The following is a 13,072-nucleotide window of genomic DNA, read 5'->3' as shown; positions in this document are numbered from 1 at the left end:
TAGATGATGTATGTGTGTGTATGTGGTATGTACAAGTACATTTCTCTGCCGGTCTCTTACTTGCTTGCATCTTTCTCTGTCCTGTATCAAGGTGGGGTGGAGGTCTTATGTCCCCCAGGACAGTCTCTAATTATAGGATTTGTCTATGAGAAAACCATTGTCCTTTATTCCTCTGCCCCTAGCAACAGAGGACATGTTCTGCCCTGATCTCCATCTGCCTTCCATCCTGCTCTGTTCCTTTTGGGGACTCCCGCATTCATCTGTCGCCTGCAGGAGTGCATGTGCATGTATGTGTTTGCATACATACCTGCACATGTGTGCCTCTATGCCTTGGTGTGTGCACGCATGTGTGTGCGCGTGCGTGTGATACTCCAGACAGATAGAGCTGCTGAAGGCAGGTGTGTTAGCCTTTCTCCTTATATGCTGGGTGATTTGTAGATTTCTCAGACTCTCTATTGTTCTTGTCACATGTACTTTGTCAGAATGTCTCTTAAACAGGAGCCTCACAGGACCCAGAAACCACTGGGTTGCTTTAGTAATAGCCTGTTCTTTCTGAGTAGATTTAAAACCTCAGAAAATGTTTGCACAAATCCCAACAACATTTTCTTTGGAATGGGGATTCGTAAGAATCGTTTTTATCCACGTGTCCCAACTGCATGCATCTGTGAAGCTGTGTGATGGTTCGGTGTGTGCTCACCATGTGCTGATGGAGCCAGGGGGTTTGTCTCCTTGTTTCAGGCTCCTCTTGCCTCCAAGTTTGTAGCTGGAGGTCCTGAAAACTGTAAACTTTTAACAGTATCAACTGTTAACGAAACAATGAGGCAAACAGGATAGGACCTAAGGTTGGTCTATAGTGGCAGATCCCCCTTACCGAGCCTGCTTCAGCTTAAGTCTGCGTAGTGGAAAACAACTCAAAATGGGGCTTAAATAGCAAAGAAAAGTTAGCGCATGTGCCAGTCATACCTGACAGCCGCATGGGAGGAGCAGATGCAGTGACTCAGATCCAGCCCGTGAGCCTCCCTGCCTTGCTGAAGAACTAGAATTTCGGAAATGCTTTGTACCCAGAACCCATTTACTTCTCCTCCTAGCTTTTCAAAGATAACATTTTTTTTTTGAGTGTGTGTGGGCTTACCATTCTCTTATCTCTCATGGCACTTGGACCATAGTTAAATCCCAGCAGTTCCATATTTTCAAATGTTCTCTAAGCAGATTCACACTGTAGTGCCCTGGGATGTGACCTCTTGGCGTGGCAATGTCTGTGAGACACATCCGTGTTGGTGATTTTCTGTTGTGATAAAACACCAGGACCCAAAGTGACTCATAGACTCAAGAGTTTATTCTGGATTATGGTTCCGGGGGGGATCCTTCATATAGGGAGGCATGACAGCAACTGACAGGGAAGGAGGAAGGAACAGAAAACCAAGAACTCACATCTTGGCCTGTAGGTACAAAGCAGAGAGAGTGAACTGGAAGAGGACGAGACTATAGGCTCTGAAAGCCCACCCCCAGGGACTTCCTTCCTCCCAGCAAGCGTGCCTCTCCTAAACTTCCCCTGAGAGTCAGCATCTGAAACCAAGTGTTCAGATTTGAGACATTTCTTTCTTATTCAGGCCACCATACTTGTGTTATGGTACATCACCTGTTTTTGCTGGTGGGCATCTTTCCATGGAGTCCAGATGTCATGTGTGTCTTTTCCACAGGATGGGGAGGGAGGAACCTTTGCATTTTCCACGTCATATTTGCATTTCTGAGTCTCCTGGAGCTCACATGTCTCCCTGTAGGGCAGCACTGTTAACTCTGGCACAATAAGGAAAGCTTTGCATCACAGCTCTCTCTCTCTCTCTCTCTCTCTCTCTCTCTCTCTCTCTCTCTCTCTCTCTCTCTCGTGTGTGTGTAGCCTTGTTTGACTTAGAATTTGTTTATGTGGACCAGGCTGGCCTTGAACTCACAGCCTCCACCTGCTTCTATTTCCTGAGACTGGATAAAGGCGCGCACCACCACACCTGACATATTATGACATTATATAAACAGTTTGGTCTTGACTTTGAAATGAAGAATCTTATTGTCTCCCCAGTGGCACCTGTGGCCCAGAGAATGACCTCATCTGCACACAGAGGAGTTGCCTCTTCTCCCCACACTGATGCACTTGAGGTTTTGGCGAATGTCATGCCTTAGGGCCCTCTTGGAGACAGAACACAGGATGTCACACTCTCACACCAGATGAACCCACCGTCATTCTCACTGCCCGGAATCTGTGACTCCACCAGGCGCTTTGTCACATACACCTGGGTGCGGTGGTGTGGGGTTTCCAAACACTCCCAGACAGGCAGTGCTCCCAGCTCCCACGGCCAGAGTATGAACTAAAATTGATCGACCGGTGCGTGCACCGTACTGAGGGCAGAGTCAGGTTCTGTGAGGTCTCTTCTGCGTCCTTTCGCTTTTGCTTATAGCTGACTGGTATCCATTGTGTGTATGAACCACATTTTCATCATCCATCCGTCTGCTGAAGGGAATCTGTGTTGTTCTCATTCCCTGTCTATTGTGAACAGAGCAGCTGTGAACACTGCTAAGCCAGAATCTGTGGGCTGTGACATCATATGCCAAGGAGTGATACAGTTGGGATATATGATAGACTTATTTTCAGCTTTTGAGGACTTTTCCACACTGATTTCCAGAGAGGCTGTACTAATTTGCTTATCTCCCACGGGCAAGGCTTTAAGCTGTAAACTCCACACTCCCTGCTTAAGTCATAAACTTACCCCTTCCTCTGCTTTCATGCAAAGATTTCTGCTTGGAAAGCTGAGAATTTCCACACCCCCTTCTCTTTGTTTTGAGTCTTTCTGCTCCTTGCTCAAACCTCGTCTTGCTCTGGGTGTGAATTCCGCATCTGGAGGGTACTGTGGTTAGGTGACCTTCCTGCCCATGACTGGTGGGAAGGACAAGCTGGCCCTGAGACCCAGGGTGTGGCTCCTCCAAGAGGACTTGTCAGGAGCCCTAGCTGTCTCTCCCAGTGCCTTCTGAACTGAATGATCCCACCAGACACCCAGGGCTTCGTGAGAGCCTGGAGGACATCTCATTAGCTTTGCTGTGCCGGCTAGGAACCCATCAGCTAAACTCTGTGCGCTCAGATGGGATGGACTGTTTTCCTTCTTAGAGCTAAATTGTATTTGAAATTTTTCAAATACATGTCTTTTTATGAAAAATATAGAATGAAAAAGGACTCACATCACAGTGTACTGTGAGGAACGGGCTGATTGGGGCGCTGGCATTCTGGGAAATGTCTATCCTAGAATGGCGGGAGCTCATTGGAAAGCAATGTTTCCGATAGCTGGGCAGCTTCCCATTGCTTCTCAAGCAAGCGGTGCTTCCAAAGCCAAGTGCCACATACTTTGGTTTCTGCCGACATCTGTCTGTCCATTCTCTAGCCTTCCTTCTTCCCTCAGTGCTGCAGCTCCCTGGGCTTTATCTTTAGATGCAGCAAACGTGGCCTTAACCCTGGTGCTTTCGTTAGCTGTTCCTTCAGGTCAGAAGGCCCCTGCCTCACGCATCCTTGCTGTTCTCACTTCTGGTTATTCCCATCAGTCGAAATGCCGCTTACCCCAAGAAGCAGAAACAGCCTCCGTGTGCTCCCCTCACTCTTTGGGTTCTCAGAACAAGACTGGTCATCCCCGAGGTTTTCCTCACCTCTCTGCCTCCCACCACACATATATGGACCACAAAGGAGTAGCCTCATCGGGCTTACTCACCGCGGTGTTCCCAGCACAACCACCAACAGTAGTGAGCTAGTTGGCTCCACATGTTAAGTGTGAGCAGTGCAGTCAGGCAGGCACACACCTGTGCTGTTAGCAGCAGGTGTCCTGGAGCTGGGGTGGCTCAGCTGGTGGGAGGGTGAGCAAGTGTGAGGCTCTGAATCTCCAGCACTCAAAAAAGTCCGATGTGGTTGCACACATCTTAACCCTGGCGCTGCACAGCCCCTTACAGAGACTGGGCGTCATGTCCATACGTAGACATTGACCTCCCAGGAAGAGGTGAGGTTTCCTTGGAGGTAATAGCTCTCGTTCTACAGTTCAATGTTCCGACTGCCCCACAAGCTAGGCTCACGTGTATCTGCCACCCCTGTGGGTCTGCCTTCAGGGTCCCTTTAGTCTTGGCCGGAGGGCAGCATCTGCATGCCGATCCCTTGACCAGTGGCCCCAGGCAAGTGCACACCTGCATCTGGGACGTGATTGCTGTTTAGTTCAGTGCCTTCCTGGTAGAGAGAGTGGGAGAGAGAAGGGGGAAGTATAGAGAGAGGAAGAGGGAGAGAGAGAGGGACAGGGAGAGTGGGTAGGAGGGAAAGACGATCTTTCATAGTGGTTCAGAGTAGACATACTAGAAAGGGCCAGGAGGGGGCAGTAGAAGCTCACTAATCTTGAGATGAAACTCAGATAAAATTTTATTAGCCTAATATTTGGCTTCTCCTTAGAAATTAAGGAAGTGTATTGATGTGGTGATGGTGGTGGTATGTGTGTGTGTATGTGAAAGTGAATGCATATGTGTGTATATGCATGTGTGTGAGTATATGTGTATATATGCATGTATATGAGTATACATGTATATGCATGTGCGTGAGTGTACATGTGTGTATGCATGTGTATGCATGCACGTGCACATGTGTGTATATTTCTCTATCTGTTGCTTCTTGCGCAGAGAGGAGAATATCCATTCTCATTCCAGCTTTCACGATGTCCCTGTATGATTTAGACTCCTTTTCATGAAATACCCCTGTAAGATAAAGAATTCTCTAGTAACACATTTTTAAAATCTTCTCAAGTTCATAGATCTCAAGTAGAGCACATTTCTACATAGAGATTTCAGACACGACTGTTGCTGGTCTCAGTGCGGGCACCCCAGGCCCTTTGTTTCTAGATGGGGGCCTGACACTGTTCCCAGTGCTCGGCTCAGCTGACTGGGCAGTGGCTGTCTCCGTCTCTCACTTTGGGCCTCAGTGGAGTTAGTTCTGTCATCCTGCTGGCCTCCCCTGACTGTTGTGTGGTATTTTATCAGTTTGGACGCATGTACCGGGAATGACACGCCCAGTTAGCTGCTCCAGGTAGAAGACTGCTCAGGTGTGTGTGGCAGAGACTCTGGTGAAGGTTTGGGTGGTCACACAGACAACCTACAACCAGGGATCATGCCCGGTTCCTCAGCTGGGCTTCTCCTCCTCCACACGCCAGCCTTTACTGTGTGTCTTACCCTCTCCAGTTTTCTTGCAGACTGGGCTTTCTAAAACACAAACATCTGGACTTCTTAGGGCTGTCACTGTATGAGTGGGAGGCTATCACATCTCTTCCATTGCCACCTCTGAACCTGCTACCCTAGCAGTGCTGAGCTGTGGCCATGTTTATACACAGCTTGCGTAGGTTGTTATCTGTCTAGCCAAATCATCCTTCAGAACTTGGTGCTTTGGGCTGGAGAGGTGGTTCAGTGGTTAGGGACGCTTGCTGCTCCTATAGAGGACCCAGGTGTGGTTCCCAGCCTCCGTGTGGTGGCTCACAGCCATCTGGAGCTCCAGTTCTAGGGGAGCCGATGGTTTCTGTGGGCACTAGGCACACACGTGCACATGTGACACACATAAGTATATGTGGGTACTTACATATATATACACATATAGACATATATTTGTGTATATATATATATGTATATATATATATATATTAGAATGTTTTTTAGAAAATTAAAGGCACCTTGTAGAATTGGCTCCCGTGTTTTCATTCCCAGCTGTAGCAGTGGTGACTGCCAGGCAGTTTTCTTTCCCTGTAGCCTCTCCCTTGTTGCCCCGAGGGTCATGCAGGCACTGTGTTGTTGCCTGTAGTACTCCAACGGTATCTCCAGAGGTAAGCCCCAATTTAACTGCAGGCTCTCATAGGAAGGCCGACTGGAACCATTTGGTGTTATGTGGGATGTGTGTGCAGTACCGCAGTACCTGTGGAGGACAGAAGAGGGCATCAGAACCCACCTGGTGTGGATGCTAGAAACTGAACCTGGGTCCTCTGCAGGAGCAGCAAATGCTCTAAACCAGTGAACCTTCCCCTCCCCAGCCCTCTGTGAGGTCTTCTTCATGGGTGTGTTCTGGGTCAGATATGAAGTGCTGTCAGGAGGGTTTAATGGTGTCACGATGAAGAAGTAGTACTTACTGCCCTAAACCCCTAATTTAGGATGCCTGCTCTGTTTAACTATTCAGGATTTTTGTTTGTGTTCGTATTTTCCCATATTAAAATGCTTTTTGAATACACTATACTTAAAAGTTTAGTTGAGTCTTCTTTGTTTTTATTGGACACAGTTTTCATCTCCATTGTGATGTAAGAGGGTAAAAGTAATTGATAAAGGGGACTAGCAAATAGGATTTACTGTTTTGGAGAGTGATTGATAAAGGGGACTAGCAAATAGGATTTACTGTTCTGGAAAGTGATTGATAAAGGGGACTAGCAAATAGGATTTACTGTTCTGGAGAGTGACTTTCTCCTCAGCAGGTACCCTTTCTTTGAGAAGCAAAATTGTTTGCTTAAATCTTATAAGAGGAAACATTATCCAACTGAATTTTCTCACATTTAGAGTGCCCAAAGAGTGAGCGCCTTGGGAGGTAGCACTCTGCAGAGTTCATTTTGCTCCTTTTGACCCTGAGATAATTAGACGGAGGGTTAGCGGGATCTTGACAGAAGACACAGTTGCCTGGGAGGGATTTAGTTTCCAGCTGCCCGGCTTCAGCTCCATCTCCGTCTCCTGTCACTTTGGGAGAGTGACAGCAGGTCTGTCAGGGGTAGGTACAGCTGCTGAAGGGATGACCTGAGGCCCCCTGACCTTGACCTTGGCTGGGATCTTCCTTTGTGGGACTGGCGGGCTTTCGAGAGTGCAGCCCTTGACAGCTGAGGTCCGGCTGATCCATCTCATCTAGGTGAAGGGGCAGTGAGTGTCCTGGCTTCATAGAGCCGTGAGCCTGAACCAAGTCATGAAGGGCAGCTGTGCGATAGGTGCTCTCCCTGTGTGCGCCTCTCTTGTTTCTCTCCTGCTTTTGTTATCCAATGTTCTTTGAGGCTAGCTTTGGTGAGGACTTCCAGACTCTCCGTGTATGCTCTATGTACAATAGCCTCCTTTGGTAGTAAAGGTTTCCCTGTCTTTTGGTCTGTTTGTATAGGCTCAGGCTCCATGTCTACCCCTGTTTTGGGCCTGAGTCTCATAGGTGAGGCGGCTGAGGTGGTAGCTGCTGGGTACCACTACTGAATAGAGTCTTAATTTTTTAAAGATTTGTTTTAAATTAGCGTTGTGTGTGTGCGTGCACGTGTGTGTGAGTGAGTGCAGTGCCCTTAGAGGCTAGAACGGGGTACCAGAACCGAGGGAACTGAGTTACAGATAGTTGTGAGGTTCCATGTGGGTGCTGAGAACTGCAAGAGCAACAGGTGGCCCTAATGCTGCGCTGTCTCTCCAGTCCCCAGGCAATGGAGGTGACAGATTTTACACACACACACACACATACACACACACACACACACACTCATGCACACATTCACACACGCACACACGTGCAGACATACTCGCACACACATGCATGCATGCACATACATACACACATACACACATGCACATACACATGCACACACACGCACAAGGCATAAGAATCATAAAGAAAATGCAGCAAACATGTGTTTCATCTGTTATGTGGCCTAAGAAGTAAAAACGACACCAACATAGTTGCAGCCCCTTGGGTCCCTGTCCTGACTGCATTTCCCGCCCTCTGCTTAGTCACAGCCACTGACCTGAACTGCGTGGTTTCTATTCTTACGTATTTCTTTTCTCTTCTCCTGTCTGTGTTGTGAGCCTTCACATGGCTGTTGGTAGTTAGGAAGATGTGTGCGTTCTGGGACAGGATTATCCAGGCTCCACAGGAGGATGTGGTGATTCATCTCTGCCAAGCGGGGACGTCCATGAGAAGAGCTCCAGGCCCCTGCTTTGTCCCTTCTGCTTGGCTGTCGAGTATCTTAGGACACAGCCTGGCTTCCTGTTCTCTGGGGACCTGCACTCAGCAGGGTGTTAGGGAGCAGACTGTCCCTAGCATCGCTCTGGAGCTAGTGAGGTCTGCTCTTGCTTTTCCTGAACCGTTTGTGCTGGTCCTCTCTACCCAGGAAGCCATGGTGGCCTTGCCTCTAGAAGTTCTGCCTATGTTTTTCCTTCCTTTCCTTGTTTTTTATGCTGGATACATAGCCCCACTTTCTTATGCGGGATATTTCAAGGTGTCAGCGGGTGCTGGAAACCTTGGGTAGTCTTGAATACTATGTATACGTGCTTTTCCCTGCATGCACACACCAATTTTGAGGTTCATTTACACATTAGGTACACTGAGAGATGGAGAGTAAAACAGAACCATTACAGCAGTGCAGCCTGCTGTGGGAGCTAGGGAGATGACTCAGCTGGTAAATGCTTGCTGTGAAAGTGTGAAGACCTGAGTTTGACCCCGTGGATTAGTGGTGTGTTCCTGTAGCCTCAGCACAAGGGGGTGGGGAAAGGTGGATCTCCTGGGCTCACAGAACAGTCAGTCTGGCCAAATCAGCAAGGGCCCGGTTCAGGCATAGAGTCTGTCTCAAGAAATAAGGTGGAAAATGCTTGAGAAAGACACTTGCTATTGATGTATGTGCTCTCTCTGTCTCTCTCTGTCTCTGTCTCTCTTTCTCTGTGTCTCTCTTTCTCTGTCTCTCCCTCTCCCTCCCTCTCTCCCTCCCTCCCTCTCTCCCTCTCCCTCTTCTCTCTCTCTCTGTCTCTCTCCCTCTCCCTCCCTCTCTCCCTCTCCCTCTCCCTCCCTCTCTCTCTCTCTCTCTCCCTATCCCTCTCTTCCTCCCTCCCTCTCTCTCTGTCTCTCCCTCTCCCTCCCTCCCTCTCTCTGTCTCTCTCTGTCTCTCTGTCTCTCTCTCCCTCTCTCCCTCCCCCCCTCACACACACACAGACACACACACACACACACACACACACAGGAGTCACGTACATGTGCAGATATGAACACAACACTACACAAACAATTCAGTGCAGTGAATGCTATGTAATTGTGGTCTCTCTTAAATATCTTATCTTACTGAAGTCTACTCCATTGTGATGATGTGAGGTGTCAAATTGCTGCATCAGGAAGTAGATGATGGAAACATTGCAGCATAGCATTTGGCTACCATATATTGTCATGTGACTTTGGTGACAGACAGCTAAAATGTGACTAATGTGTCAGTGGTGTGACAGCGTGGACACACAGGGTAAAGCAGCGATCGGCAACCCTGGCAGGATGGAGCAGGTACCCGAGATTCCATCACTGTGCTTAGGGTAGCCTGCAACAGAAATCTCCAGAATTATTTGTTTCTGAGATTTCCCTCTGAAACTGTGGAAAGCAGAAGCGTGGGTAAGGGTCAGGTTGCTGTCATCAGCGTTAATATTTCTTAGAAATGGGCTTAGGAGCTCTGTGAACTACTAACTAGATGGATGCAGCCTGGGTTCCTGGGACCAGACTTCTGTTTTGAGCACTGAGGGTCAGATGCTGGCTGCAAGTTGCTTTATGTCATTAATAATATCTATAACCAATTACTCAGAGTACCCATACCCATAGTAGGGGTTATGTATTATATGGCCATAGTAGGAGCTATATTTTAATGCTTAGATTATTAAGCTGATACATAAAACATAAACTTATATGTGTTAATGAGTTACTATGCTGTAGTGGTTCTCAACCTGTGAGATTATTTTTTGCCTACCTGAAATAATCACACAAAAAATATATTAATTAAATCACTGATTGGCCCATTAGTTCTAACTTCTTATTGGATAACTCTTACATATTAATTTAATCCATCTCCATTAATCTGTGTATTGCCATGTGGCAGTGGCTTACTGGCAAAGTTTTGACAAGTCTGACTCTGGTGGCGGCTCCATGGCTTCTTTCTGACTCCACCCTTTTTTCTCCCCTCATTCAGTTTAGCTTTCCCTGCCTACCTAAGTTCTGCCTTGTTATAGGTCCAAAGCAGTTTCTTTATGCATTAATGGCAATCACAGCACCCAGAGGGGACTCCCACATTATCTTGGCAAATAAAGAATTGGCATGCTTTTCTTAGGATGCTTGGTTGGATGTCTGTGGCTCTGATGTCTGACCTTGTGCATAGCTGTCTTAAACTTATGATCTATTTACACAAAGGCTTTAGTCTAGTTTGAACCTGCTCTAAGGTGAAAGTGAACTGTGTGCCTTCTAAGTGCTGGGGTTTAAGGCCTGCACCACCAAGATGCCCCCATCTTAAGCCATTAGAAATATTCACCAACAGGTAAATAGAGCTGTGTTACATGATTATAAAGACATGTGGCTCGTGCTTTTCATCCGTACTGGGGTAAAAAGAAACCCCAATCATCTTCAGTTAGGTTCAGTGACAGTTATGTTAAACACCCACACAAAATCCTTTCTTTAGCCCCATTGTTTATGAAAAGTACCATGAAAGATGTTTTTGTGCAAATGACTCATAGAGGTGTATACTCAGAGGTGGATTTTAATTCCTAAGCCTCAGAACGACACCTGTGCGAACCAGTGTCAGAAATGAAGGCAGGACTGGAGACACGAAGTGTTCCTTCCAGCCTTCTTGAGCTGGCCTCCTGCTAACAAGGCCCAGGATACTTCCCTGCCTCCTGTCTCCAAGAGGTGGGGGTGACCTTGAGCATCTGACATCCGTGCTTCTGCAAGTTGGTCATCTTCGGCTGTGGGAGCTTGTGCTACTGAAGCAGCCTCTGAGCGTACTGCCACCCCTGCTCCAGACTGTCCCCAATCAGAGCCTGGTCAGAGTAACACCTCACTGCTCGCCCTCCCAATAGATACTTCACTCTGAGCTTCACACCGAGTGTTTCCAAGATGGTTGGTCTAGCACATATCCCTTACCTCTCGATGAATGTATAGTGTCTTGGGTTTTTTTTTTTTTTGTCATGAAGCCCCAAAAGCAATTTGGAGAGAAAATGGTTTCTTTTGCTTACTCTTCCATATCATAGTTCATAATCAAATGCATTCAGGACAGGAACTTAAACAGGGCAGGCATGTGGAGGCAGGAGCTGCTGCAGAAGCCATGGAGGGGAGCTGCTTACTGACTCGTTCCTCATGGCTTGCTCAGCCTGCTTTCTTATAGAACCCAGGACCACCAGCCCAGGGATGCAGCACCCACAATGGGCTGGGCCCTCCTCCACCAATCACTAGTTAAGAAAAATACTCTACAGACTTGCCAGCAGCCCCATCTGTGGAGGCATTTTCTCAAATGAGGTTCCCTCCTCTCAGATGACTTTAGCGGTATAAGGTTGATATAAACTGTCCAGCACATGTAGTGTATAGGTAATAAATGTGTATATTTACACATATGATGATTTTTTTTCTTGGCATTTTTTCAGTGTTTGTGTGTTTGGATGTATGTAGGTGCAAGTGTGTGTGTGTGTGGGGGGGTACATACATTCAAAATCATGTGTGCATGCTTGTGGAGGCCAGAGGTCAACCTTGGGAGTCATTCCTCAGAAAGACATCCCACCATTTTTTTAAATTTAAATTTTTTTTAGTTTATGTGTATGAGTGTTTGTCTGCATGTATGTAGTGTATTGTGTATGAGCACCTTGTGCTTGAGGAAGCCAGAAGAAGACACCAGATACCATGGAACTGGAATTAAAAATGATCGGCGACCAAAATCAACTTTATTTTTACAGATAAAGTCAGTTGAGGGTCTGGTCCTGCAGGGTCACCTGGGCTCTGGCTCCTGTAACTCTTTTTGATTGTTTTATTTGGTGGCAATGAGTCCAACCTGCCCGGAAGCACCGAGGATGTTTCTCTCTGTGTTGACACCCTCTTTGCAGAGTGTATGCTGGTTAGAGTCCACTCAGTGGGGAATCCAAAGAGAACACGTGACTCGTCAGACCTTTAAGACATTTTAACAAGTGCTCCCTAGTCCCCTGGAACCTAGCTGGCCTTGGAGGTCAAAGGTCTGTCACAGAACCTGAAACTCCCAGATTTGGCTCAGCTGGCTGGTCACTGAGCTCCAGGGATCTGTCTGCCTCTACTTCCAGTGTGCTGGGCTTGCAAGTGCCTGCCATGGGAGAAAGACATCCTTGCTGCCATGTTTGAGCCACCTTGACTTATGACATTTTTGTATTCTGTGACTACAGAAGTTCATGTAACTATTTTCGTGGTAGAACATGTCATCTGGGACGGCCTGAACCTGTGTTGCCAGGCAGCACCCATTCATATTTGACTCAGAGTAAACATGAAGCAGAAACTGAGGGGCAAAGAGTCCTCTTGCCTGTGACGATGGATAAGATTTGAGTTTGAAGTGATAAAACATTCTGTCATTGGCAAGTGATGGTGGCTGCACACATTTGTAAATATGCTAAAACCTTCTGAATTACACTCTAAATGGACAGATTCCTTGACAGGAATGGTGGCTGGAGAGGTGGTAAACATGGGGATCTGAGACCCACATGAAAAGAGGCTCTCTGTAAACCCAGCCCAGGAGAGGGAGAGTCAAATGGATCCCCGGGGCTTACCCGCCAGCCAGCCCAGTCTGCTTAGCAAGCCGCAGGTCCCACTGAGAGAGCCTGTCTCAAGAAGCAAGGTGGGGCTAGCCAGGTGGCTCATGGGTAAAACCACTTGCCATCAAACCTGATGACCTGAGTTCAGTTCCTGGCATTTACAGGGTGGAAGGAGAGAATTTGTTGTGTGAAGTCTTTACTCTTTTGGATTTTTGGGGGGCCCACTACCCAGCTCCCAGAGAGGCTTCTTCTTGGTTATGAATGTCTGGCCTTAGCTTAGCTTGTTTCTTGCCAGATTTTCTTAGCTTAATTTATCCCAACTACCTTTTGCCTCTGGGATTTTTCCTTTCCTTACTTCTGTATGTCTTACATTCACTCTCTCTCCATGGCTGGCTGGGTGGCTGGTCCCCGGATTCCTCCTCTCTGTGTTGTCTCGTTGCTCCTCCTCTTCCTCATTTCTTCTATTTATACTCTCTGCCTGCCAGGCCCATCTATCCCTGCTCCTGGCTCACTATTTTTTTTT

At 47.4% G+C, this 13,072-nt stretch overlaps 1 protein-coding gene across 1 annotated transcript in view; it reads left to right on the top strand.

Moving 5' to 3' along the window:
- The window catches only part of Hhat (hedgehog acyltransferase), a 245,988-nt gene that overhangs the window by 56,440 nt on the left and 176,476 nt on the right, over positions 1–13,072 (top strand). The gene's annotated exons all lie outside the window — the stretch shown is intronic.

Source organism: Microtus ochrogaster, chromosome 6 (genome assembly GCF_000317375.1).
Source record: "Microtus ochrogaster isolate Prairie Vole_2 chromosome 6, MicOch1.0, whole genome shotgun sequence".
Lineage (NCBI taxonomy): Eukaryota > Metazoa > Chordata > Mammalia > Rodentia > Cricetidae > Microtus > Microtus ochrogaster.
Note: the sequence above shows the minus strand (reverse complement) of the source record. Positions and strands in the feature narration are given on the sequence as shown.